Consider the following 27,241-nt stretch of genomic DNA (forward strand, 5'->3'; position numbering starts at 1 on the left):
GAACAAAAGAATCCCTGGTTTCTGATGAAAGGAGAACTTCACAGTGCTCTCCCTCTGTCTCAGCAGCAAGATCCATGGCAGCAGTAGCCCTCAGAGGGATGCAGGTATCCAGAAGTGATAGCTAACCAATGGAGATAAAACATATGCGTGCTGAAATGAAGTGCTGGTCTGTTCTAAAAATCAACAGAACATAGCCTTGTGATATTTGCATGGGGAATAATTAGCTCCTCTTGTTATTAGATTTTGAAGCTAACACCTGACAGATCCAACAGAGCTATCCCACTTCTGGATACACCAAACTCAGGCAAACATCACAGACTCTGACACAGGGAAGACTCTGGTACCACAAGCATAAAGATGGAGAGAGTTCTCAAGGCCAGATTTTGCTTCATTAGGGGAAGTAAAGCAGTGATCTGCAGCTACCTGGGAGAGATGAGCTTGGATGTGGTCACTTGATCATCTGGAGCAGCAGACAAATCTTGAACGTGAACTTTGATATACCAAGCAGTTTCCTGTAGGCTGGGGGAGAACAGGACACACACACATATACACACATGCACAGCTCTGCCCAAGACTGGCACATTGGTCTGGATCCAATCCTAGGAACCCCAACAAGTGGTTTGAATTCAGTTTAGTGACAATAGAAAGACAATGATGTGTATTTCACCAAAAATTCTAAATCCCTTTGCAGTTACACCTGCAACTCACACATGAAACTTGCAGCCCAATGCCTACATAACCTCTAGAGGCAAAAGCAATGTCTTTTCCAGGGTGCCTGACTCTATTTCACCTTTGATTTTCCCACCATCTTCTTACTAAAGACTCCACAGTCAGTGATATGCTAAACAACTGGAGTTCAGCTGAATTATAAATGGTTTATTTTTGTTCTTGCAGCAGATGGATAAAATGTGTAACAAGCTGCAGACAAGTTTAGGCGGGCAACGATTTTACAAACTCACCAGAGGATCAAAGGGGGCTGAGCTGTGTTACAGGCTTGCTGTTTCCCAGGAGCTCTCTCCATTAATTAGGAGACACTGCTCTAACAGCGTGTTTATGATATATTTCACAACACCGCCTTTTCAACATAACGGATTTTTACTTTTGATTTCTCTAACAGTTTTGACTTGCATTAGAAGAGGGGAAAAAAAAAAACCAACTAAAAGAGCTGAGAAAAGTTTAAAATGTGTGGGAAATAAAAAAAAAAATCCATTTCTTTTTAAAAGTATTCATCAAACAAGAGAGAGGAAAAAAGCAGTTTAGCAAATTTACTTCAAGTTCCATCTTCTAAAACCGCCCATCAGAATTTTCACACCAAATCACATGTTAAACTCAAAGTGGTTAGGGCTTTTTTTTCCCCCTCTCATGGAAAATCAGATAGCTAAAAGGATCAATGTTGAGCCTCTCACAGAAACCATCATAACCTTTACTACAATCCATATTCTCTTGTCTTGATAGGATCATTATTCCTGAGTAGCATTCCCATTGAGAGGTGCAATTACTGTATTGCTAAAAAAGTAGACTATTACCAGAATTTCAAATACAACCACAATGCAGAGGTTTGTAACATTACAATTCAATCTTTTTGATAGGTAGGTTCCTAAAAAAAGTGCCATCAGTTGTGCATTCCTTAATGTTTCCCTTATTCAAGCTGTTGCCGAGTGTAGGCACAAACTTCCTTTTCTTCAGTCACTTTTTTGTGTGGCTCTTGGAAAAGTTTTCTACCAAACCCCTCCCTCAGAGGCAGAACACAGGTTGGAAATAGATCATATCCATGGGCAAGAACTTTATTTGTGTGGATGTCAAAGAAGAAGAGTGGGACTTACCCAGCACAAAGTTCTGCTCCAAGTTTAGGGGAAAAACCTAAAACAAGGTGTGAATCTAAGCTGATGCCCAGAGCATCAAGGATCTGTGCAAAAGGTAAGTTTTTTGCTGTTCACAGAAGGGGGAAATAAGGAAGGCTTGGAGAGGCAAGATTTTTTGAGCTACTGAAAACTGTAATGAGTCTGATCCTCCTTTCAGGGTAGAAGCCAATTAAAATACACATTTAAAACAGCAGAGGGTAGATTAGAAATGTACTCAGATGAAGGCAGGCAGCAGCAGCACAGGGCCAAGAAATCCTCTATCCTGGTTCTGGGAACAATCTGGATTCTTTGCTCCTCTTGCAGTTGCCAGAATTGTATCTAACAAGATGCTTGCAAAGCCCTTGCGCTCTCACCAAACATTACTATGATGAAAATGTATTTCCAGCTGAAATTGTCACAGTGCCAAGCCCAGCCTGTGCACTTGAAACTGTTCAGAGGGTTGGAGCCTCTTGCAGAAGTGTTATGAGGGAAGTTCACAGACAGTGCCCAAGGTTCACATCAGCTGTGAGCATCACTACTGACCAAACTTCCCTAAGTTAAAGACAAAGCAGAAATACAGAACATCTGGTACCTTTTTTGGCCTATTTTGTGCTGTAAAAATGCTATTTATGTGGTTGAATTAAACACACAGAAAAAAAGAGAAGACAGAGGCACTTTCCAAGTGATTATGTGCTCTGTGATAATAGTTTTCAGCTGGTGAATCAGAAACTCCGGGGCACTGAAGGAAAATCTAATGGTTTATGCCAATAAATTAAACACATCTCATTGGAAACATTCACGGGTTACAAATCAACACAGCAATAAACCCACTGCTGCAGAGCATTGGCCCTGCAAGCCCCAGAATGGTGAGGAGAAAACAAAGATGAGCTCAGGCAGACAGCAATGTACCCGGCTGCACGGGGCTCAGCCCACACACAGGAAGCCTGCAGACTTATTTCTCACTCCCAAATCATCTCATGTCTTTGCAGGCAGCTCGCTAGTGATGCTGTGCCAAATTAGTTGTAAAAATTGATACCCAAATGACAAAAAGTGGTTTTGATCGGGATATTTAGCCCCATGTTGTCTCCTACATTCTTTTCATTCCTTTGTTCATGCTCTCCTTTTGTCAATAACAATGGGAAAAATTACTGATCTTCACTGCTTCAGTGGGATGGGGAGAAGAGGAAAGCGGTAGAAGAAAAAGGAATTATGCAAATATGACATTTATCGTTCAAAATTGTGGAGCTTTTTTTCAAAAAACCCAGGTCTCTCTATCATACAGAGTATGTGATGACGAATTCAGGCAAAAAAAAAACACCAAAAAAGAGTTCCTGGAAGACCAGGATCCAAATATTTTGCTCAGAAACTCCAACAGCAATGAGGCTGAGGAGCTGAAGGTGATTTCCTATGCTGACCTCTCCATAACTCTGTTTTCATCTAGAGTGTAAGAACTACTGAAATCAGAGGTGTGTTCATCTCATGTAAATCCAGGGCACCCAGAAAGGAGAGGATCTGTGAATGCACAAATAAATATTATTGCCACCAAAATGTTGATACAAAACCTGGGGGAATTTTCAGGAGAGAGAAAATGGCTACACCTCCCTGGCCATAATATTTGGTTTGGATATTAGGCAAGCCAGATCCTGACTTGGCACTGGTGTTAAATCCAGAGTCACTCCACTGAAGGCAGTCACATCCTTCAAATCAAAATAAAGCCCTTTGCATTTAAAGAGCTACTTGTCACCAGAGGCACAAAAAAACCCTGTTCCATGCCAAATGGTTGTACAAAAAGCAGCAATGAATAACTTCATTTATACTTCTCCAGCCGAGGGTTACATAAAGGGCATAAAGAAATTCACAAATCATTGGAGTATTAGAAAAGTGGTGTTAGTAGTGGCAACTGTGCTCTTTCAGGCTGAAAGAGTGAGAAACATCTGTAATTACTGGATTAGGGGAATGAAAGAAGAAACCTGCAGTCAGAAATTACAGCAAGTTCTCTAATTGAGCTGCTGCCATTCACTGGCTTGCATGAAGACAGAATAGCCAAAAGGAAATCACAAATTCAAAAGGCTGGAGAAACACCGATTTACACCAGCACTCCAACCCACCCACCTGGGCTGTCAAGCTGTTCCCTAGAGCAGATCCCATAGACTCCACCCCGCCTGTAATTGTGCTACCCAGTCTGCAGCAAGTGAACAAACCGGGGTCAATCAGAGCAATTACTTGCATGGAAATTAGCAGTGGGAGAGGATGTCTAGCTGCTTAACAAAATGAAGTTATTTTAGAAACATTTAGAGGAGCCACCCAGTGCCTGTTACTCCTTCCCCCACGCACACACTCCATCCTTACAGAGCCTGTGGGAATTGCTCTGTGTGGACCACCAAGAGCAGCAGTGCAGACAGTGCTTTTTTGGAGACAAAACCACAGTGGATGATTCCTGGTGATCCATCTTTGTGTGCACACATGGCTGAGTCTGTAGCTCCCATCTCCTCTCACTTGTAAGTCAACCACCAGCCAGAGCTGCCGGGAGGCTGAGGGCTCACTGGGAAAAACAGACTCAAAGGTTTTAAAGGAATTTGGAGCCACAGATCTGAGCAGGCATTGTCCCTGCTGACCTAGGGACTGCTCCCTCAGCTGCTGTAATGCTTCATTTAATTCAGCTTGTTGCAAACCAGGCTCTCCAACATCTAGGGCAGGCATCAGTAGCAGCAGCCACACTGTCCCGTGGCCAGCCACTCTTCCTAACGTGCCTCTATTGAAGCAGTTGAGAGAAAAAGCAATTTAGAAAAGCAGCTTCATTTGGGCACTGAGAAACATCACAAGCTTCTCTCCTTCCTGACTCTGGGAGGCCAAGGAATCTCAACTACATACCTCAGCTGGGTGACAGAAACAACCTCAGGCTCGCTCTCAATCTGCCCTTGCTGAGGACAGTGGAGCTACTGAGTACTCAGCATCAGAGTTAAAAGGACCAGCCACAACTGTATTTCTTTGGAGAAGTACACCCCTGGGTTTTCCACAACTTTGGAGGAAGCCAGACTGGTGCTGCCACACTCACCCACGTTTCTTGTTTCTAAAGATGAATCTCTGCATGTGACAGTCCCACTCACGGCATGTGACGGGTCCCCAGGGTCTGCCTGGGCCCCGGGCAGCGCTGACAGTGGAAGGCAGCACTGCAAACATTCCAGCCCTGGGTGAGGGTTATAGGTGTTGATGCTTTCCTTAAAGCCTCGGCTATGAGAGATGAGTGGTTTATATAAGAACTGCATCTCCATTTGTTTATTTCAAGTGTGCAAGCTAGCCCCAGAGGCTGGAACAGTGGCTGTGCAGAACAGCTTGAGAACATGAACTGAAAGGGCTCTTGAGGCTGACAAAACAGAAGGAAAAATGGGGAAAAAAATCTTCCTTTAAACCTCATCATATTTATGCTGTTTTCACACACCAAGAGTACATCTTTAACAAGTGTTCAAGGCAAGGCACAACTGGAATATTTTCATATGTAACACAGTGTACTAAGCTACAGTTTCTTTCCCAGTCTCAGGTCACATCATTATGAAAAGATTATGGTGTAGAACAAAGAGGACCCTTCACACTCTCGAGGCACAGCACTGAAGCATACAGCTGGTTACAGCTCTTTACACAAAGGCTGGTCCTGCACTGTACCTGTGTAACTCACTTCACCCCTGAACTTCTGAAGTAAAGTGCTCCCCAACATTGTAAACACCATGGGTAGGAACGTCACCACCTCCCCTTGGTCCCAAAATTCACACTACAGTCAGGGACACCAAACCATCACAGCATCAACAGGTCTCACATGGCACCTCGCTGACTTCTCTCAAGCCTCTGCTCAAGGGAAGGTCCTCCTTCCCTTGAGATGATTCAAGGGGCAATTTCCCACAGGCACTCTCCCAGCGCCTGAAAGACCACCAATGCTGTGAAGAACATTCTAGCTGACTCTAAAGGTATGGCAGCTAATCTTTCCCTCACTAAGGAGCTCTGCATATGACCTATATCGAGGCTCTACATCACTCTAGAAAGACCAGGACTGCTTCAAACCACCACCTCTTCCTTCTGCACGTGTTTGGGCATGGCCCAGTAAACCTGATATGCTCTGTGCTACCTTCCTACCAGGTATGTGGTTACCAGCTTCTCTACTTTTGCAGTTTTCTCTGAGCTCTCCCCTGCAGTGCCAAGTGCACCCTAAATACAGCCTGGCTGTGTCCAGATGAGCTCCAGCCCTCCCAGTGAAGGGACTCCTGCAGCTGAGTGAGAAGAAACCAGGGCAGCACATCCCTGCTCAAGAGATGGACTCATCATTAAGATCAACGAACCAGTCAAGAACAGGATCCATAGAGGTCTAAAGTACCAAAAATCTGCCATCCATTTTGTCCCAGTAATTAAGAGCCTCTGTCCTGAATTCTCCTAAAAGGTTTTCAATGAAATCTTCATTTTCACAATGATTTTTTCCTTATCTTTGCCCCTCCATAGAGACACAAACTGTGTAATTAAAATTAAATCAGGAGCAAACCAGCCAGATGTATCCTAGAGCCATGTTGATGGGAACACCTATTTCATTCTGTCACTTGCCTTGTTCTGAGGTCAGGCTCTGTACAGGAAAGCAAAAACAACAACAAAAAAGAGGCTCTGACATTTTACAGTACATTTTCTAAATGTCACCCTGCATACCTGCAAAGTAGACAGATTTGCTCATGTTTCTCTACCAACTCTCTTCTTTATTGGTAGATAATTCAAAACTCAGCTGGATCCAAGGACAAGAAGATGCTCATGCACTGAACCCATACATCCCTTCCCAGGCCACAACCTTCATTCACCTGTGCTACTGCATGTAGGGGTTCATCCTGTAGCAGATGTCACAGCCATGCAAAATGCCTTTTCTCCTAATTAGATTGATATGTTCTAAGCACTCTTAATTCCAGATGTGGAGAATCAAAAATCCTTCCCCAGTTTGAGAGCTTAGATCTGGGAAGAGCAACCATTAGTGGGCTGCATGTTAAGGAACAGCAGAGTCCTTGGAATCAGGATTTCCTTGCAACATACATAACTCAGAAGAAGAAGAAAGTTGAAAAGAGGAAAAGTGAATGCTGACTAACAAACTGCATGTTGCAAATGCTCCCCATCCTGCTCCTTCCTACCCAGCAAAGCCAGATTCCAAATTTGAAGCAAACTCTTGCTTGTCAACACTCCTCTTGGGAGAGCTCCCTTACATGCTGGAAACAGCCTTCCCTGGCTTCCCTGCCCAAGCTCAGCCTCCAGGTTTCTACATTCGCCATATGACACACTGAGGTAGCCCAGGGTTTAATATATTCCCTCATGCTGCTGTCCTTTAAAAGCATTGGCATTTCCTACACACAGATCCCATATTGACTTTACAAGTACCAAGACACCACGGTGAAATTTAAACTAAATATAGAGGTGATATTTTTAAATAACTCTCAGCTCCAACTCTCCAAGCCGATTTTATTTGAACGGAAAAAGCAGACTCCAGCTTTAAGCTTCCATTGTAATTAATGATTACAACACATTCCTCTGCCGTATCAGATTTAGCACCTCATTAATGTATGTGGTATTTTTCTTGCGTGGCACAGCTGTAGTTAAAGTTGACTTAGTGTTTCCATTATAAGCCCATGTTTTCAAAGGTTTATCACTCAGACACATGAGATTTAGTCTGAAACGAAAATTGCCATGGAGAGTGTCAGCTGGGAAGCAATTTCTTGTCCTTCAAAATCTGGAAGCACCAAAGACCAAAAAAAAAAGAAAAAAAAGCAAGCCACTCTGTTTATTAATAATTCACATTTTAAAAAGCATTGCAAATACATGTTTACATGATAGCCTGTGACAGCTCCATAGAATGTCAACACCCACACGCTCCTGGGAGATGTGTCATCTTAAAAACTGAAATAAAAGCCATATTTTTACACCACTTGATGGGAGGCAAAGAGAAGGGGAAGAAGACTTTGAAAAAATATCGATGGAGGAAACTTATTAAAAAACCCCCATAGTCTTTGTTTAGAAACACTGAAGTTGGGACTCTCAGTTGAGAGGGGCATGAGTGGGAATCGTTTCTAGTACCATTTGTACTTGCACCTTTTTGGTGCCTGTCTCTGGCTCACAAATGAATTTAGAAAGAATTAGTCCCACTGAGTTCCTGCCACAGATGGCATCCAAACCTTCAGCTGGCCATGAGTCCTGGAGTCCCAAAGCACGACCAGATCATGTCCTTTGCAACAGCCACACTGAAGCACAAGGCAAAATGAGCAACAAAACAACCTTGTATGAGCTCTGTGTTTTGGGAGTGTGCTCTTCTGCCATTGGATTTAAGACTGAAGCATTGAGAAGCAGACCTTTCAATTGGGAGGCTTCTGATGCCTCCTCTTGGCTGACTAGCTCAGTGATGACACACTTATGACATGCAAATTTACAAACAAATTAAGGAAGAAATTACCAAATTCACAGTCACCAACATTACCAAAACGGATGCATTTTTGATGGCTGAGAAAAATTAAAATGTTCTTTTTCTAACACAGTAAAATTTCTAGTTCTTTTGACTCCAGGGCTTATGGGTTTACTCAAGACATAACATTTCCAGAGCACACAAAGGAGCGTGTAATAGCTACTACAAGGAAACCTGGACAGGCATATCCTTCATGAGCAGAAAGGCACAGTTGTTTTTCAGAAACACTCCCATTTTGCTCCTCACTGGATATGCAAAACACTCCCACAACAGACAGAGCAGGGAGTGTGCTTCTTCCCCCAGTGTTGACTTCCATTTTTCAAGATATTACTCCAGACAACAATGATAATGGGAACACGGTAGCAATTGCATATCCTTATGATCTCCTTATATCAAATTTGGGAGGTTATTACCCAAAACCCTATTGTTTTCCTCACAAACAACTTGAGAAACAGCACGTGAGCCTGTGTCTGACTTTCCAGCAATCAAAGCCTCCAGAAGACTCTGCACATGAAGGGCAGTGTAATATTGTGACACTCACCAAGGCTTTCATGGGATCTGGACTTTTCTTTGCACTGTTTTCTTCACCTTTGTTGTTCCAGGCATGGGAGCCCACCTCTCTCTTCACAGCAGAGCTTCTTGTTGATAAAGTGAAAGAGGACTGCAGGGAGGATAATGAAGGCTCCAACTGCAGACAAAAAAAAAACCCAGATGCATCAGGAGTAACTAAGAACAGAAAGTCAAAAAAGGAATCATCAACACAACCAGGAGAAACTGCCTAGGGAAAGATGTGGCTCTGCTTCCCCATCCTCTCCTCAGATGTAATAGAACTGAAATCCAGCAGAATTTGGGCTTGGATACAACATCCATTTAATACATTAATCTGGTCTACTAAGGATGTACACCACACAGACTTGGTTACAATTAAGGTCTTCATTTCTGTCACAGGATGGATTCCAACACAGGAAAGACAGCAACAGATTTTAATAAACTTTTGTAGGAATGCAGAATTACACCAGCTCCAAGAGAGACACTCTCCATCTGTGTTACAACAAGCCAAGAAAAAGCAATTGGTCATTAAGGCCCCAACAATCTCTTTGCAATTTATGCATTTTCTTTAAAAAAATCAGATTACACATAATAGTACTCACCAACTTCATTACATTTACTAAGAACCAGGTTAATGTATAGCCTATGATCCTCATTCAACTGCTACTTTACCCTTAAGTAAGAAGTGTATTATGGAACTACACAATTACCATTATTTTCTGGGGTGAAAAAAGATCAGCCTCCAGCTCAGGTAATTCAGTTTAGCTCCTCGAGTGTCAGGTTTGGCCACAGGTAATGAGCACAGTGGTTTGGCACTAGCTGATGTCCCAGCCCTGTACATCAACATCCTTATGTCAAACTGTAAAGAAACAGTCTGATTTCAATTGATCATGTTCTGCCTGTACCACGGGTCTGCAACAAACCACAGGCGCCAGCAAAAAGCTTTTAAAGCCATTTCACCTCTCTCACACTTATCAAAATGCCAAAACAAGGGACAAACACTACATACATCACTTGAGGTGGGTGGCAAGGGCACATGTGTCAAAAACTTTCAGTGTCATCCACAAAAAAAATTGGCTTGCTATTCTGGTAATTACTTCACCAGGGAGGGGCGAAGTTCAGCTGCTCAATTCAAGTCAAAGAGCCCATAAAAATGAAACATCAGCAGCATCACTGGCACACCAGGGGTGCCTGTGATTACAAAGCTGCAGCTCACAGATGAGATGAGCAGGATGAAAAGATGTAAACAGAGCCAGCCCTGCCTGTGGAACATCCAATAGGGAATTTATAAGACTTGACTCAGCAAAAGACTTGGGCTAGAAGAGCTACACTGTGCCCTGTTACAGCCTTGACAGAGCACCATATGACTGCTACCAAGGGGATTTAGAAACTTAAATTAATACAAGCCAGCATGTCTCAACTGGAAACAAAAATTACCAATGCAAAGGAGCAGCCCACATGCAAAAACAAACGAGTGGTTGGGGCTGAACCCAGAGGAACCTGTGCTATACAAACTCTGGAGGTGGCTCTGACCTTCCTCATCCCAGCCTGAGGAAGGAACAGAAATATGCACTGAATCACAGAAGCTTAAATAACAAGGTGAAGTCTACACTTTCATTGCTCTATTCTGCATGGGCACAGACAATTCACAGAATCACAGAATGGTTTGGGATGGAAGGCACTTTAAAGATGATCTAGTTCCAGTCCTTCTGATATGGACAGGGACACCTTGCCCTAGGATGCTCAGAGCCCCATCCAACCTGTCCTTGAGCCTGCCAGCACTGCAATAAGGTGCCATAACTTCCTGAGATAATTTGGCCAGCACATCTCAGACCCATTTTCCCCTCACACCTCAACCCAGGGAGCAGGGCTGGGGATGTGAGAGTGGCTGAGTGAGACATCGACTCTGGCTATTTTCAGCTGCTGAAGTCATTAAATGGCTGCTAGAGCCAAGGATAAATCAAAGGGGATGAGTATAAATCAAAGTAGCCATAACCCCAGAATATACATGAAAGCCTGGCTGCATCCCATCACTGACTTGCCCTGTTCTTGAGCACAGAATAAGCAGGAAAAAGGATAACGCTCTACCTTATATATAAAATACACAGGATCACCACATCTTGGCACACAAGAGGATGGGTGCAGCAAGGACACCACTTGTTACCTTTTATTTTATTTCATAAAAATCTCAGTGAGCCCAAGGAGACACCAGGGTTTCACCTTCTCAGACAGGCACAAGCAAGCCACTAGTATTTTTACATATAAATTATTCAACACATGCTCTGAAATGCTACACAACCCCCAGCTAGAGAAGTTCTCCTTTTGCTCAACAGACCTTGCAAAATCCCAGAAGAAAAAGCAGATCTTTGACTAGACTGGCACCCTGAAGGAAAGCTTGGAGACAAATGATCACCTGCTATGTATTTTCTCTAAAGTAACTCAGACTGGCAGAGCAGTGTTATTGCCCACCTAGCTCCCGTTTCCTGGTCAGATGCAGAAGAACAAGAAAGCAGTAGCTCAGTGAGATAGGGCTTGGGACAACTCTTCCAGCTTCCCCTGCTCCTTGGGGCAAAAATACAAAAGGCACCACCTATCAGAGCTCACCAAAGGTCCAGCATCAACTTCCAGGAGAAGTTTTCAAAGCCAAGTACTAAAACCTGTCCACACAGAGGCAAAGTTTTTGGGAGCACAGGCAAGAAGGGATGGCACAGACCCTTCCTGCATGGAAAAGACCATCAGCCAGCTGCCACCAAGGCCTCAGATCCCTCACCTCCCCTCACTGTGGGCACAAGCCACTCTCCTATGTCTCCTAAAGACAGTCTGCCCAAATGCAAGGAGGTGACTGGGACTTCTGCAGCACAAGGTAACACACCTCATGCACTCTGTCCCGTGGCTTTACACACAAGTTTCCTCTTTTCTCAACCACAATATTCGTGCCAGACACCAGAAGTTTGTGCCACAATGTCTCTGAGGGAGGGCTGAGTTTTCACCTGAGCACTGCCTCACACGCTGCACCCAGCTTCAGCTGGAAGCTCAAACCCCTCTGGAGGGGGCCTGCTGGCAATTTCCTTCTCCATCATCGAGAGGAAAGCATGCTGCACCTGCATGCAGTCCTGCTCACACCTCCAGCTCTCCTCCCAGCCCCAAGCTGAAGGGCTTTCTCTGCAGATTTGAAACTCCAAACTAAGGCTGTGCCTGGGAAATGGCAGTAAAACTGATTTGGAGCAGAGCTCTGTTCTGGCTTGTGGTGGCTTTCTGGGCCTGAGAGGTGCTGAGGAGGAAAAGCAGCAGAAACACACACTTATCCCTTGTGCTGCAGCATTGCTGGAATGTGTCAGCTTTCACACAGATGAAATGTCCATCCTCACACCAATGGGTGACAGACTGTGCCTGGAGTGAGAAAATGTGGCATAATAAGGCATTCAACTCTTGGTCCAAAACCTGGGAGGTGCTGACCACCACATGCTTTGGGACATAAACATTCAGCCAGGATCCTCCCCTATTTACCCAGTTTTAAGCCAAGAAATGAATAAAGAAATAAAGCCATAAACACCTTTGAGCAGTGCCACTCATTCTGCTGCTCTGGATGGGAGCATAAGGCAAAAATGTGTTTGTGCTCCTGGCAGGCTGAGGTCACACAGCTGCTCACACTCCTTGCCCACCACCCAAGAACAAACCAGAGCTGCAGTGTGAGGGCCCCGAGGTGGAAAAGAGATCAGAAATGGAGCTGAGGTCAACAGAAGAAATCTGAGAGAGGACATAGGGAGCACAAGGCATTATAATGCTATTCCTGCTCCAGCCTCTCCTCAAAGCCACATTCACTCTACAAGATGACTTCAGGGAAGAGTGTGTCCAGAAGAACAAGAGAGAAGTGTTGACCACAGTGTTACATGCATTGGATCCAGCTGGGTTTTGGGTTTGTAGCTGGTTTCACAGCAATCCTGCTGCCAGACCTGGCCTCCCCTGATGCACCAGGGCTGGGGGATGAACAGATGAAGCTCCACAGTAGATTCACTTGGAGAGTCTGCAACTAGCAAGATCTTAAACCATTCTGCTGTGCAAGGGTTAAATTCTGCATAAAATAAAATTCCAGACAATAGTTCCTTAATTTCATTTGATACCAAACTTCCTGAAAAAGGAATGTTTACTGGTCTTTTTAATTATGAAAAAAAAAAAAAAAAAAGAAACCATAAATTGTCTGTTTTGCTGTCTGTGCTAATTACATTTCATTATATATTTGGAGTAAGCTATGATTTTCCTGCTGGTTCCCATGACATTTTTCATTATCAGCCACTAATTGTCTAGCATGCACACTGCATTGTGAACCAAGTAGGCTGGTGTGTGGGCAGAAGTTCCAGCGAAAGCTGCAAGGCAGTACAAGTGTACATTATTATTATTACTATTATGATGTATTAGAGAGTTTCCACCTACTTGCATATCTACATATCCTCATCCCTATCAGCAGTGTCACAGCTCAGCAAAGCCCAGGAGCCCATCCCTGTGCTTGGCAAGGCCCAGCAGACAGGGAAGGGAAGTTATGTGGGATGGAATGATGGCAGCAGCCCCACTGCAAGGACAAGTTCCCTGCTGGGTGCAATGGAAACACCAAGCAGCTTTCTCAGTCACTTCCTCTACTCTGTGCCCAAAGCACGTGGGTATCAGAATCTTGTCACTTTGCCCACTCACAAGCTGAGGCCAAGGTTATCAAGGAAAGCAGTGCCATATGTGGATTCCCAGAGGAATAGGATAGCTAATTGGATCTTTCTGAGACAGCAGGACAGAAGAAAAAGGTAAAGGGTTTTCAGAAGCCATGGCTAACACTGTATCCATTATAGAAAAATCTCCAACAAATCCTCATCTGTGCAAACTCAGAAAGTGCCACAAATGGTGAAGCAACTCCTTGCATGCAGCATTTAATAAACTCAGACTGAGGAAAGCTGTAGGTGCCAATTCTTCACACAGCAAACTGCAAGAACATGACCACTGCTCGTCCTTATCAGCCTTGGACAGGTGGCAATTCTATTCATGAGCACCACACACACAATACACAAACACTTCAGAAATAAATGTGTGTTTTCACAGGATTGCAGCTCTCTCCTGATATCTATTTCAAAGGAGACAAAGCCCGACCCTTTCCAACAGCACTGTGAGGGAACAGTTGTATAACTCCCCCTCTTCTCCTCAAGGTGATCCACAAATACATTATCAGAAACGCAATCAGACCACATTTGGTGCTGTAGCAGGAGTGAAATTCCCATCCAAGGCAGGAGGACTTGCCCTGCATAGAGGCTGGGCTTCTCACACTTTATTTTTATGTGCTGATTTACAGATAGCAAAAATGAGGAGGTTCTCCAGTCCTTTTATATAAGGAATATAAAAAAACCGAAAGGCACTTATGGCCTGACTCTACCTCTATTTATTTTGACTGCCAATTTTGTCTGATCAAAGGGTGGAGGAATGTTCCCTCTTGTAGCTCCTACTGATGTATTTGCAGGTCATCTTCAAAGATAAAGCTGCCCTTATGGCCTCTGACATAGGTATGCAATTTCAGAGGTCTCAAAGACAGTAAATCTACTTCATTTCCCTCTATTCTACCACCTACAGAGCCATTCAAACACCTTGCAGGCTTTAATGCATTTATCCCCCCAGCAGGTCTCTGAAGCAGGGAAACACTAACACAACTGCCCCACAGAACAGGAGCCATGGCACAGGCACAACCCCAAAGGGTGGAAGAGGGACCCAAAAGAACAATCTAGAAAAGTTACATCCACCTACATAGGCATTTCAGTGCTTAGAATTAACTCACAATTCAGCCCAAAGCTGAGGCTTCATCTAGAGATGGCATCATGGTGACAGTCACAGGACTTCAGGCATCTCTCCTCAGTCACACTGGGTCACACAAAAGCCACAGAATTTCCCTTTTTTCCCCAAAACTGAGGAACTGCATCCTTTGATTCTCTAAAGGATGCAATCCACTAGAGGTGCTCAAAACCCTCAGGCCACACTGAACTGAAGGCACAACAGGAGACACAGAGGCAGTGGTATTTAACAAGTGCTCTCCCACTAGAAATGGGAGGACTGAGATAAATTCTCCCTTAAACCCAGGTTTAAGGTGCAGGACTAGAGAAGGGCAGCCTCTACCCTTCGGGCTCAGCTTGGCTCACATGCAGCCTGTATTGGGGCCAGAAGCAGTAGCAGATTTGATATTTCTCAGCCTGATGATAAAACTGAGAACACAGGGCTCTGTGAAATATTCTGCCTTCAACAAAAGGCACTTTTCAACTAGAAAATATGAAATATTAGTTTTGCTGGATGTGCTTCAAACAAGTGTGAAGAACTAGTTTTAAGTCCACAGCCTCTGCAAACAATGACACCTGAAATTCTGCATCCAGAAGAGTCCTGGCTCTCTGCTCACTCCTCCATCTGTAAGCAAACACACCACAAACACAGATGGAAGCAGAAATGGGAACAGAAATGTGTCCTGATGGACAGGGAGAATTCACAGTGTCTGGTGGAGGCCACTCACAAGGGTGATCCAGAGGTTCATCATCAGTTTTAGTAACAACCACAAAAATGGCTCCAGTTCAGCACAGTATTCAAAATTCTTTGGAGTTAACAGGGCCAGGGAGACGGAGAGTTTGAGCAGCAAAGAACTTGAATTGTCATTCATGAGCTGAAAGCTGGTCCTGTCCATGTCAGGGCTGGACAGATTTGATGGGGACAGCACGAGGAACCTCACACCCATCCAGGCCTTGTTCCTCCTGGCCCAGGGTCCCTGCCAGGATTGTCCCCAGGGCTGGGCACACAGCTGAGGTAACCAAAGTGAAGCCTGCAGCCTCCCAGTTGTTCATCTCAGTTCTTCTCCAACCCGTGAAGAAAAAACAGAACCAGGTAGAAAATTACTTTCCCAGCCCAAAATCTAACCTCACACTCAAGAGTTTGCTCTGCCATTTCTTTTCCATCTCTATATTCACTCTAACCTCTGAGCAATGCCAAAATTCTCAGTTTTGCACTCTGGAACTATTTTCCATTGTAAAACCAGCTATTACACAAAGGAGTGAGCTACCTTGGAGGTTGAAGCTTCCACCTAAGATGTAGCAAACTAGAAGATGGCTGTAGTGATAATGATAAATACAACTTTAATTAGAACAAATGAAAGAATCTGCTCCCTAAAAGCCAATCTCCTGTTGCTTAGGGCTCTCATGATAGAGATGAGAGCTGTACTCAAATGTAGATAAATCAAATAGCACAGAGATCTCAACTTGCCCCTTCCAGATATCCTTTGACTTTCCAGCCTCTGGAAAAACTACCACAGTAGCAAGGGACATCTGTTTTTTCTCAGAGACTGCTCAGAGGAGGATTCCATCCTGAAAGAGGCCACAACTTGGGTCTAGGAAAGTTTTTTAAAGGCGGTGCACTTTGCAGAAAATTTTACAATTTAAACAGAATTTAATTGTCCAACAAGAGCATCTTTTCCCAGAAGGTTCTCAGCGTGCCCTCCCCATGGTAGATTTGTCTTTGATCGTGTCCCAGGTTTGTTTCCAGTCATGGTACAACACAGAGATCATAATCTGATACCTTTTGTCATAGCTGACACCAACACTGCCTTTCTGGTAGAAAGGGAAGACTAGGGCTGTCAGTCTGCCACCTTTCCTGAACACTGAAGTCATGCTTTTTTTTTGCTTTCTTTTCTTAAAGACAACTTCTTTGTTGCCATGGTATCACTAATGCAGTATTTTGAGACAAGGAAAGAAGATAACTGTGCAGCATCACAGTGACACATCTATCAGCTGCCATCCTCTCAAAAAGGATAAATAAATAAGGATGCCAATGCAGACTTTTAAAGGTTCCTCCACCCTTTAAATTTTTTCCCTCTCACATACAAGTCACTGTCTATAAAGTTTATGCCTTGGTTTTATTATAGAGAAGGTCAGAATTTCTCGCACAGCAAGCAGTGTCTGGAGTTATTTTTCAATTCCTTCTCTTCTCCCTATGCTACATGACACCAGCTGAGATCCACACTCAAAGAGAACAGCACCTGCATGTTTAGAAAATGCCAGCCTGGCTCCCCATGTTAAACCATGCAGTGACTCTTTGCAAGTCTTGCTTGTACAGTGATTTCTCCCTGAACTAACAGGGTATCACTGCTGAGAACAACTCACATTCATCTCAACAGTGAGAGAAACAAAAAGGGGCACTCTGATGGTGTCTCCTTAATAACCACCTTCAGCTCCCTGTGACCATGTTATCCTTGCAGCCTTGGAGTCTTTCCTATCACTGCCAGAATTATTTTAAAACAGAAACCTTTTCTAACTTAGCAAATTAAGGCCTGACACTCAGCACAATGGCATTCCCCTCCTTGGCTTGTGAGAACATTGAATCAGGTCCCTTCCAAAATTTCAGAGATGGCTGTGTCCCCCACTGGCACAATTCTGCTGTGTCAGTAAACCCAGGGAGCAGTGACAGTGAGAGATGCTCCTGTCCCCATGCACTCCCTGATTTGGGATCCAACGAGAGATGCACTGACTCTCTGCACGTGCCAGAGCAGTGACATGAAGAGATTTTCACCTCCTGGGTGATACAAAAGGAGAAATAATGGAATGGAAGCTTTTATAAGCTGAATTTACCAGGGCTTCTGTAACAGAGAAAGAAGCAGAGAGCAACAAGCAAAGCAGTGACAAAAGGTCGAACTGGAAGGACCTGATATGAGTCAAGAATTAAACAGTGAGCACAGAGTCCTCTAGAGAATAAAAATAAGTATTTTACATTTGGGAGAGAGAGGAAATGGGAGGAGAGAGGGCAGAAAGGAGGATCTCAGTTGCTGTTTCACTTATTTGGGGGGATAAAAAAGAATAAGTTGTCTCCACTCACAACTGAAGTGCTATCACCTCTTCGAAGAGGAATCTAATTAGGACCTTTATGCTCTCTTGTACTTATTTTTCTCATCCACAAAACCTTGCTCTTAGTTTCACCAATTTGACCCAAGGCACAATGACTCATCACAGCAAAAGGCTGGACAGCAGCTTTGGGTTTTTTTTCAAAGACCTAAATAAACCCTACTCCATCAATTGACCAAGGACGACGCCACAGTAAACCTCTCACTGAAGGCTGTGCGTTGCCTTGGCAACCTGTCTGATCTCCATTGCTCCAGGGACTGGAAATGTGCTGCCAACAGGAGATTTTAGCTAATCAAACCAAATCTCTTAATATTTAGACGATTTCCCATCTGTGGAGAGCGGGCCACGTGCCAGTGAAAGCAGGGCACCCTCTGAACACAGCTCTGGCTCCTCCCTGACCTGTTATTTGTTGGATCCTTGAAGGCCACAGACGTCTCCTGGCAGCTACCAAAGGAGAAGAAGGGTGGCAAGGGACCACAACCTCACAGCTGCACTCAGCACATCCTGGCAGGATGCAGGGCCCTCACAATATCCATGCCTTAACTTCTGACCTTTGGAATTAAAATAAAGTTTCCAATATTGGCATCGCACACCCCTTGGGTGCTACTTGTTTTGAGCCTTCTGAAGCTGCTCTGTCCCTTTTTCAGCTCCCATCAAATACATCCAGGCACCAGCAGTGGCAAACTGCTGACCAAATTGAAAAAGTGAGACAAGCATGTGCCTCTCGACCTTCCTAGATCAGGGACTGCCATCAAACTGCAGCACAGAACACCTACTTTTTTTCTAAAACTTCTAATTGGCAGTGATAAAGGGGCAGCTTTGGTGGATAATTTTGTCTTGAAGGCATGAGCAGCCATTGATTTTTATTTTTTTTTTAAAGGAGCAGCCAGACCAACCTTTATATAGTTCCACTAAAGGTTCCTGGCCCTTGCATTTAAGCCCAGACACAAATCCAGACAATCAGTCTGACATTTAGCAAACCAAGGGGACACAAAAAGAGTCATGAGCAGCAGTGGGGGAGGGAGGAGTGTTCTACAGTCCTGCTGCTGAGACAAGAAATTCTGTGTGGTGGTGATGAGATCCACATCCATGAACAACCACCAGTTTCCATCTAACAACCACCAGAGCTACATCACCAAAGACAGCCCTGACTGTGACCTTTCCATGCAATTGCCAAAAGAAATCAGGGTGTTTTAGAGCAGACTTAGCTCTGGCATTCAGGTTCTCCTCTCCTTCCTGGATCATTCTTTTCAGCATCTCAGAGGACACTAATCCACAGCTCTCCGAACCCAAGAGGCACAGATCCTGCATGGAGTTTCATTCCACACAGGTTATTTGCTGCCAGGTTAACTTCTGGTACTGCTACAGCTGGCATGAGGGATCCTCAGATGGTTTTTGACCTGGTACAGAGGATGTCTGCACGGGAGAAGCTGCTCCACCACAGCTTCCTGGGACCTGAGCTAGAACCAGCCTCAGGCTCCTGCTCTTGAACAACAGGATGGAGGAATTGTTGGCATTTAACAGGGAGGCCTGAAGCAGAAGGCTGCTGCTCATAAAGCAGGGTGGGATTTCAAAGAGAAAGAGTATTGTGGAAGACTTCTAGGCCTCTGGTACCAACCAAGTGACCTGACACCCTGAGAAAATACGTTCTACCAATAACAAAAGCCATTAAAATAAATGCTTGTGAGGGGAAAAAAATAGTCACCAGTTTCTAGAGTCATATATTTAATTGAGTGAAGAGCTGAGCAATTACTGCCACCTTCTACAATGGTCCTGGGAATATTTCTCTCTCCACATAGGTATAAACCAGCTAACCAGTTTCTAGGGCTACATGAAGAAAGGAAGGAACTGAAGTCATTGCTCAGCTAACCCAGGGTTCTGTGACAAAAGAGAGGCAATGAAATGCTGCATGCATAAGGAAGAGGGAAGCAGAGCTCATTTTAAATGGCCAGGAGAAGCAGCTCATTCCCTATGAGTGCCTTCCCAGTTTATTCTTTCCTACATCACACCTTCTTCTAGTCCAGGCACTCCTCAGTTTTACCGAACCTGAGTTCAGCCAAAGACTGAAAAGCTCAGCCAAACTGAATGAAAGATAAACCCTGACACTTATGCCTGAAGTATCTGTCTCTACAGGCCATGGAAAACCAGAAGAGTGGTCACTGATTTCATGGGGAGCAGGAATGATCTCAGAGAAAACAGCTGTTGCAAGTCACCCTCTATAATTCCCTTGTAAAAACAACATGCAGGGCAGGAGCCCAGCACTTCAAAATCTGGGAGAAGGGTCTTCTCCAGATGGAATGGTCTTCTCCAGATGCAGCAGCCACAAAGTTGTTTCAGAGGTTTCATTGTCATTAAGAGGTTCCAAAGCATCTACCCAGAGTTTCTTTCAAGCAAAAGCTGCGATGTCCAGCTGTTCTCAGGGACAAATGGAGAGCTGTGCCACTTCAGAGCCAGGAGGAGGGAAGGGGGGAGGCAGACAGAGGCAACTGTTAGCCAGAACAGATGCAATGAAGATGGACTAAAATAGATTCTGTTCACTTCAAGGGCTTCTGCAGCACCAATGCTCCTGCCCAGCCCACGTGGGCAAACATCCACACACACGCTCTGCAGAACACTTGACATGAAGGTGCACAAGAACAAAGTGCAGCCTGTTCCTGGGATATTTTCAGATGCACTGAGCCAAGCTATGGACTCTATTTACTATTTTATTGGGATCCCTTCAGCTGTTTTCTTCCACAACCATCAAGCTACATTAAGTTCCTGTTTTTCTTTGAACCTGTCTCAGTCACAAATACCTGCAAGCACCCATGGCTTCCCTTGCACAGCAATCATACGTGCCCTCTGCTTAACAGGAATGCAAATATTTTGCACTTTTGTTACTCATTATGGATCTAGAATTATAGTCTACTACTGCCTTAAAATAAAATCTGGAATGACAGCAGGAAACAGAACAATGTCAAAGCAGAAAACAGAAGAAAAGGCTTACTCCTATTTCATTCCTTGCAATTTCCAAGATCTTTGTATTTCAAGAAAACCAAAGCAGCATGGAAATCCAAAGTTAGAAGTGAGGGTAACATAGGATTTTCTTTTCAAATTGTAATTGTCTCCAAAGTAACAAACTAGGAAAGCAATCTTCTCAGCAAGAAATAGCCCCAAAGCATTCCAAACACGAGACTTACCTAATCACACTTACATAAAGCAGCGAGATGAGTCAAACCAGAAATGGAATTTCCCAAGAAAGCTTTGAAATGTGTTGTTTATGAGAAAAGTGTTCTTCCTGGGACAGACTGCTAAATCTTTAGAATCTGTAGTACTCACATGAGCTGGGCAAAGCAGAAGAGAGATACAGGAGTGGTGCTGGTGTTCTTGCCCTTTTCTCTGCATGTGCTTGTTGATTTAACATCCCAAGGAAGAAGGGTTGGTAAACATGTGACAGCCACCGAAGGAATGTGAACCAGGGGAAAGGAGATAAAGCAGGCTATGCCACTTCCTAAAGGGGTTATTTGAATACTACTGCCTCACCTTTCCCACTGCTCTGACCATATGAGTGCTAGGTCTTTATGCATACAATTATCTTGCTGACAAATTTGCCCAGTAAAAAAAATTGTCATTCAAGTATCAGGAAATTGGAAATTATTTTCTCTCCTGTACAGAGATATCATTTATTACTTGGCTTAAATTCACAGCCTGGTAGTAAGTATTTTGGATCCACTTTGGAAATGTACCTTTCCCATCCTGGATTCCCAGAGATTTGCAGTAAAAGGGTAAAGTAAGGATCATTCAGTCTAAAACAAAGGGAGCAGCCTGCCTGCCCCTTGCACTTGCCATGCCCAGCCAGTCATTACTTCCCTGAACTCTGCTCACCCTGGGGCCAGACCCTGCTCCATCTCTGGGGGATCCCAGGCTGGAAGGGCAAAGCTGGGCCAGCAGCTCTGTGCTTCCCAGTGGGTTTTTACACACAGGTAAAAGCTGGTTTTAGAGCAAAAGGTGTAAGCACAGCACTGATCCCAGTGCTACCTTAATTTTAAGGAAGGCTCTGTGTAAGCCTCACATACCATGAGGGCACAATCTCTCTTCACTCTCCACACAGCTGCTACTTTGAATGTGTATTTTAGATGTAGTTTTGAATCCCTGTATGAGAAGGGTCATTCCCCCAATATTCAGGGCAAATCTTTCCTCAGTCTCTGCCTGCAAAAGGTCTCTCTATATTGAAACTGAAGCTCTTCCCAACAATTCATTTATTGGTGTGAAAATTTTTTTTCCAGCTTCTAGAATACCTGATGTTCCTCAAGAAAGAGCATAGAAAAGCTACAAAATAAAACAAAGCCACATATCTGAATCCAGCTCCTCACAATGCTCAAAACATGAGAAAGGGTGGGAAAAGTGGAGAGAAAATGGGGGGAAGGAAGGGAGTACACTGATGTGGCTGCTCACAACCCAAAGGCCTTCTGGCCCCACTGCCTGCAGCAATTTGTAAGCTGGCTCTAATCTGCTCTCAGCAGTATCTTGCCTTTCTAAGGCAAGCTGCTCCCTGAGGCAATTTTCTGCAGGTGTTCCTAATGCAGCTCTTTGTTCACCCCCCCAGAAAAAATAGAAAAGAAAAGGTGTTCTGATGATCTTGTTCCTAAAAGCTGCTGCCTGGCAGATCCCCCAAGAGCAGTCCAGACTGGCATCTTCAAAATAAAAGCTACTTAGGAAGAGCTCAAGAGGAGCAAGAAAAGTCCTTACAGGCCAGACCTCAATCCCCTGTACTGCAGGAGTCTGGCCATGGCAGAATCCCAATGGATCCCAGCTGGAGAGGGTGTGGGGCTCCCTGGTGAAGTCCCTGCTGGGGATATGTGCCTTCCAGCAGGGCTGTTCCCAGCCTCACAGCCTGTCCCCTGTCCCCGTGGTGCCCACATCAGGCATGGCTGAGTGGCCGTGCTGACGAGTTGTGGAGCTGTGGCTAAAAATACGCGAGAGCGCAGCAGAGCCGCGAGGGAAGCACCATGTCTGGGTATGTCAGACTCGTCACTGGAGCCAGCTGAGTGAGCCACTTCCATCCATCCATCGCCCAGGAGGCTTGTCTCCTCTGCTAAGCCAAGGGGAAATTGCCCTGCTAATTTAGAATGAGGATTTCAGAGCCAGGCTGATTGTGCAGTTGGGCACACCGGTCTGTGGGTGCCTCATTCCCTGTGCATTCCCTGTGTTTCCAATGCTGCATGATTGACTGAAAATAAATGTCCAAGTAGCAATGCCAGAAGGGAGGCTGTGAAATGATTGGCCAAAGAGAATACAAGGGCTCAGGTTCAATAAGGTTTACCCAGCTTTACTGCACCAGAGAAGTTGCTTACTCCGAACTTCTTCCCAATGATTGCTCTGCTTTCCCTTACTTTTGAACTCTTCCTTTTGCAACTTTCTCTGTTGCCCCGAACATGTTTTCTGTGGAAACAGAATGCTTATCCACTTCCATTCAAATTTCCCCAGAATTCATCAGGACTATCACATTTATGGAAGGAAATGAGAGACCATACAATGTGTCTCCCACTCTGATTCCCATGCACTCAGCCGCCTTTCTTCATCTCCCACATGAAGTTCTTACTCTACTTTATTCTTGAAACCTTCCTTTACGAAGTTGCAACGGGGAAAAATAAGTAATCCAGAAATAACAGCACAATGATGTCAAGAGAATAAACTCTCATCCTCATCAACTCAACACTGCCCTTTCTGTGGTTGTTTTTGCCAGAACTGTTGTGCTAAAAGAGCTAGAGCACAATTGGCAGGAATTCAAATACATTTTCAGATGTAGTCAGTTTTTATTATTCTTTGTCAACCACCAGCTAAACTGTAGATATATTCCCTTTATGTCCCACTAAATGTCAGGCTGGTATTTTTAAAACCCAGACAATGTATTTCACATAAACCTTTACACCGTTATTCCAAAGATCAAGCATCCTTTCACCTGGGAGCCACTGGAAGGGTTGTTCCCCCAGCAACAGGATGTGCCTCCTGCTTGGCCAAGCTGTGAGATCTCTTTCAGGCATCTCCTGCCCTGGGCCTGGATGAGAGATCAGCCCAGCTATACCAAGAAAAAGAGACTTTATGCCAGTGTGGCTGATTTAATTCCCTCACAGAGCAGCTGCCATGGGATACCTGCCACCTACCTGATATTTAGCAGGCACCAGTCTCATTGCAGTTCTTTGCAAAACAATTATTGCTGCAGCATTTGCCGGAGGTAAACTTGTCTGAACAAAACATGAATGTGCAGGGAAGGCAGGATGGCAATAAAGCTGCACACAAGCAGCAACATCTCACACTTCCACTTTGTTCAGTACATTAAGCCTTCCTCAACATTCTCTAGACTTGCAAAAATCAAATACATCTCCCAGTGCTTGAACTTAAAGCCCAGTTATTCCCTCTTCTTGGCCAAAGTCTTAATCAAAAGAAGTGTAAGACTAAAGAGCAAACTGCATGCAACAGAGTGGGGTCTCTGAGGCAGGAGCCCCAAAACTAGAAAAGCTTATGAAACAGAGCTCAGGGCAGTGCACTCCCCTTGCCAAGGCATGAATATCTGAGTGAAACCTCTCTGGCACATCTTGCTGAGGTCAGACAGTGTCTCCCAGTACTCCACTCCTCTGGGGCAGCTGGAAGGAATGTGTCTGTGCTGGATAGGTGTGAAGGCAGAAATATTTGTACAACACATTTCTGCCCAAGTCATATTCACCTGCTGTCTGCTGACAGGTACAGATGACAAGGTCCTGAACTCCAGAGGAGGAGGAAGCTGTCTTAGCAGAAGCAGGGTTTCAATTAAACACATCTATGGACAGCACAGCATTTCCTCACTAAAATTTCCATGAAGCAGCACAGACCAAGTGCCTGAGACCACACCAGAAAACCAGCTGAAATGAGGCTGTGAACCATTAGCCACCAACAAGTGGGTTAGCTTCACCTAGAGTCCAAAATATCAACAAAATCCATGTGGCCACTAAGCCTGTAGTAGAGAAATCTGACCTGGCTTGCTGAAGTATGCAAATAAAGAAATTGTAGATTATCAAGCAGTAATTTGATCAAATGGTTTCCCTGTGGCCATTCCAGTAGGTGCTGCCTGATGGCCAAGCAGCCACGGTCCTGTGCTCTTGTACATATCACAAATGGGTTTTTGGATCAAATTCTGTCTTTCACCCCAGGCTTGGACCTCATGGCTCACTTATTCCAGTCAAAGGGTTTCCCACTAATTTAACAGCCTCTGAAGTGGGTCTGAGAGGTCCAGTCCACAGGAATTCGCAGCAGTTTCAGGAGAACCCCAGGGTCTTTCTTGCAACCTACATTTATTGTGCTGGTGGGAAGAAGGAAAGCCTGGAGCAGCACCCAGTTTAGTGGGATACCCAGGAATTACAACTGAGCAGGCAAATCTACCCCTAAAAAAAAAGCAGGCAGACAGGCCAATTCAAGCTCCAGGTGAGGTGGATTTTCAAAAAAGTGTCTATGTACACAAGGGTGATTCAAGTCTACTTAGAGACAGTGGCAAAAATTTTGACTTTCTAATTAAAGCTGGGTGAATATTTTTATATATATAAAAGAAAAATCAAGCACTGAAAGAGATTGTTCTCAGAAATGCAACCAAGACCATTACAATTGCAATGGAGATGAAAGAAGGCTGGAACTCCCCAGGAAAATGGTGGGTTTTGATCAGAAATCAAGAAAGAAATGATCAGTGTTCTTCACCTTGCAACTGAGTCCACAAACTCCTTTGTCAACATCAAGGTAAACAGAAACATTTTGGGTTACACAAGACCAGCTTGCAAGCAAGGGTATGGACAAGAGCAGATTAAATCTCCAAAAATGCAAGCAAAGTCACAGGCAATGGTTGTATTTAGAGAAGGAACCCAACAGGAACACAGATACTGAGTCAGCACTTGGGTTAAAGCAAAGTAGCTTGACAGATGTGACAGACAGACCTGGAACACGGGCAAAAGCCACCCCTCCACCAAGGAAAGTGATATGAGAGGCAGAGAGGGCAATACCCACCTATCAGCTCTCTTGGCAGAGATGAGGGAGACTGAACCAAATACACCAGGAACAGGAAAAAAATAAAAATAAAAAAAAGAGAAGAAGCAGCAAACAGCAACATGTGCACCAATTGGGAACACGACCAAGAGAAAAATGCCTCCAGAGTGACTTTAGCTAATGAGAACCCCTGCCATGTACAAACACTACAGCCTAATCCCAGCCACACTGATAAGCAGCAGTATCAGGCTGGAGGAAAAGGAGCAGCTGGCCAAGAAGGAGCTCAAAGTACCAGGTCTGTTACAGCAAAACCTCAAAACCTTGAGATGGCACAAGCACTGTCGTCTGTCCCTGCTCAGCACTGGTGAAAGGCAGCCAGGGATCTGCCTGCAGCACAGCCTGGGGTGCTGGGAAAAGGAGGATGCCAACCCAGCCCAGCTCCAGCCTGCTCTGAAACAGGACAGGAGGAGGGAAGGGTAATGAATACCTTAAGGATGGATTTTAAATGAATGATCCTCGAAATCTTTCAGGAATGCTGAAGAGAAGCTCAGACACTCTGGGGAATGCTCGTGCCCCAGAAAACAAAGGGAGTCCTTACTTTAAAGAGACCAGCCATGCTTCCAGAGCTGGTGCAATATAATTATCTAACAGCATTGAAAAGAAATTAAAACAGTGAAAAGACATCCACAAGACTAACAGCGCAGAAAAATGTACAGGGGGGATTCAGTTAAAAATGTACAGGGGATACAACTTGCATGATTAATTCAGTTCAGGACTTGACTGGAGGGCAAAAAAAGGTTGTGTTTTCAGTGTTAGCAACATGCTTTAGGTCATTGAAGTGACAAAGAGGACACAAAAGTCTTGAAGAGAAAGCCAAGCAAAGCAGGCAGCTTCAACAATTCAGGCAGCAAGGATCATGAACAACAAACACAGCAGAGGTTAATGTGTCTGGGTTTCATATACCAAACAATATGGAAGCAATGGGAAAAAAAATCAGAAGATGATATCCAGGGTGGTGAGAAAAAGAACTAAAAGAAAGTTGGGTACGTTAAGAGACAGCCAACATTGCCCACAGCAATTTAGTTTATTTAATTGTGTTAACACTGGTAAATAAGAGATTTGAACATTTGTTACAAGAAAGGGAACAGATGTGGTTTTCTGGAGCATCAGAAAAACTCAACGTCAACCAAACAAGAAAAGTGCAGTTTGCTTACCCCCTTCCTGCAGAAAAAAGAAGTCAGAATGGGGCTCAGAGAACCAGCAGGGAGCTCATAAATAGGCCTGTCTGGAGAAAGAGAAAAAAATAATCACCCCCATGTCATTCTTGATGAGGAGGTCAGCAGTGGCTTTGTTGCTCTTGGACAATGCCACAGCCTCCAACTGCATCCCTGCACTGCCCTTTGCTTCAAAACACCCAGCACAAAACACACTCAAGTGAGTTTGGCTATGCAGGAGGAGTAAGTGCTTGCAGATGTTTATTCTGCTTTAATTTTACCTTA

At 44.4% G+C, this 27,241-nt stretch overlaps 1 protein-coding gene across 2 annotated transcripts in view; it reads right to left on the reverse strand.

The window, feature by feature from the left end:
- The window catches only part of SYT16 (synaptotagmin 16), a 73,353-nt gene extending 46,324 nt beyond the window's left edge, over positions 1-27,029 (reverse strand). For both annotated transcript variants that reach the window (XM_033515259.1, XM_033515258.1), the window contains exons 1-2: positions 26,957-27,029; positions 8,852-8,998 (exon numbers count right to left, since the gene is read on the reverse strand). The gene's annotated coding sequence lies outside the window, so the exon portion shown is untranslated. The remainder of the gene's footprint in view (positions 1-8,851; positions 8,999-26,956) is intronic.
- Between the last annotated feature and the right edge of the window lie 212 nt (positions 27,030-27,241).

This window comes from Parus major, chromosome 5, assembly GCF_001522545.3.
Source record: "Parus major isolate Abel chromosome 5, Parus_major1.1, whole genome shotgun sequence".
Taxonomy (NCBI): Eukaryota; Metazoa; Chordata; class Aves; order Passeriformes; family Paridae; genus Parus; species Parus major.